Source organism: Cyprinodon variegatus, unplaced genomic scaffold (genome assembly GCF_000732505.1).
Source record: "Cyprinodon variegatus isolate N-32 unplaced genomic scaffold, C_variegatus-1.0 Scaffold1239, whole genome shotgun sequence".
NCBI classification, from domain to species: Eukaryota; Metazoa; Chordata; class Actinopteri; order Cyprinodontiformes; family Cyprinodontidae; genus Cyprinodon; species Cyprinodon variegatus.
The window spans coordinates 49,822-52,176 of record NW_015151692.1 but is presented as its reverse complement, the minus strand read 5'-3'; positions in this window follow the sequence as shown (position 1 = coordinate 52,176).

Below are 2,355 nucleotides of genomic sequence, written 5' to 3'. Positions count from 1 at the left end.
TGTATGTATGTAAAAAAAATAAATGTAAAAAATAAATAAATATGGTAGATCAAAATTGAAACTACCTTGGGTCTTTTAACAATGGAACCCAAACTTGATTTGTTGTCAGATTCCATTTGCCATTAGGTGCTGATTTAAGTGGTTCTGTTATACAAAGTTGGAGACTGAGAAGCTCTAGCATAGACTAGAGCTTTTGTTCTGAAAGATAACCAACTCCCACCGTTTAAAAAACGGTGCTGCACTAAGCTGTGTTATCAAACGCTTCACTTTTGGTTATTCATTTTGTTTTACAAAGATATAGATCTATTTGTGGAAATTACTTCAGCTCAAAAACGCATTAGCATTAACTCTGCATGTTTTGCACATGGTTGATTTGACCACAGAAAGGCCAGACCACTGCTTCAACTGCTGCTGTTTCCACATTCATGCATGGTTTGTAAACAACAAAATGAAGCCATATTTCCAACCACTAAGCCACTTTTGCAACTTGGTCTCCAGTGAAAGAAGAAAGAGATAGAGCATCAATTATGATTCTTTTTCAAGATGATTAAAACTGACGTTCATAGATTCTAATTTTCTATGTACTGAGTAAGAAAAAAGTATTTTCAATCAAACCAGTTACATCAACCTAAATGTTTCACACATTGTGAAAAGTAATTGTCCAAGATATAAAAAAAAAACATAATTCTGATGACAATATAATAAAGGATATAAATAATAGAAGCAAATCGAAGTCATAATAACCAAGTCAGAGGTCACCTTTGAGATCAACCTTTTGATCAACTGGGGAATCTAAAGGGGTGAAAAAAATAATATTTACATTCTAATTGACCTTTATCTATTTCATGTTAAGGATTTTTGTGGTTTATATATTCTGTACATAAGATTTTACTATTTACTATCATCCCTCCACACTTATCCCAAGCGGGGTTGCAAGGGGTGCTGGTGCCTATCTCCAGCTGTCTACGGGCGAGAGGCAGGGTACACCATGGACAGGTCGCCAGTCCATTGAGGGGCAACACAGAAATAAACAAGATAAACAATCATTCATGCACACATTCTCACCTAAGGGGAATTTACAGATGCCAATTAACCTGGCAGTAATGTTATTGGACTTTTGGGAGGAAGCTGGAGTACCTGGAGAGAACCCACGTATGCACAGGTAGAATATGCATCTCCATTCAGAAAGACCTCGGACTGGGAATCGAACCCGGAACTTTCCTGCTGCAAGGCAGAAGTGCTACTCTATCAATTAATGACAAATATGAAAAGAACACCGAAGACTTTGTGACCTAAAGAGTTGATATATATGACTTAATTTTAAATATTCCTCAGGCCAATATACAGCACTTGACACTATCAGTGCTACGAGCGGGGTTCCCCTCTTGAGATACCGACCATGTACAGCATGCTGGGCCAGGTTGTGTGACCTGGAAGAACGTATTGCTTTATGGCTGCAGGCTCTTATATCGTCATGGAGCTAAGGCTTTTGCTCTACAATTTTGCCACCTGCTCGACTACTGGCCATGGGTGGGGCAAGGAAAAAGTTTAAACCCTCTGAGGTTTAAAAAAGAAAACGTGAAAGTGATGAGGGAAAAACAAGAATCGATCTTGGAAAGGAGTTTGTTCATTGGGGCAGGCAGAAAGAAGAAGCCGGATGTAAGACTGATTCTCTTTTCTCAACTTTATTATTAGACTGGTAACTTAATACTTTGCTTTTAGTATGCAGTCATATATTATTAATATTTTCAATTATGTCAGGGTGCTGGGGTGGTTTATGTGCTGGCAAAGTCTGTTTTTCTCCCTCTCTCCCACAGGTGGATGCTGATTAGCAGGACGGTCTGGTACTGTGCGCATGTGTTCAGTGTTTCATGGTGGTGGGAACACGGCAGCTTAATGGTGGATGGCTTCCGGCACTTGGATGTCAAATTGTTAGGTTTGACCTGGTTTTTCTGCTATTAATCCCACTTTGGAGTACCCTCCATGAGTCACAGATCTCTGCAGAGCCGATTAACCACTGGTCCACTCTGCAGCCTCTCAGAGATTAAAACTGTCACGCCAACGCTAAGTCAATGCCTTGCCCAGAAGACTGTCACTTGCTGCCACCTTGCAGACTGATCGACCAAGCCCTCCCTAACCCTCCACTGACAATCCTTCTTCCACTGGGCAGTCACCTTCTCTGCTGCAAGCTACTGCAGTACCCACCTTCGGACCTCCGCAGCCCCGTTCACTCGCCCAGGTGGATCATTTACATCTCACATGGTAAGCCTTTTAGTGCTGCTGTTCTTATTGTACACATACTCCCATTAACTCTTACTCTCTGTTGCCGTGGTCCTCACACCTCCTTTTTTAGAC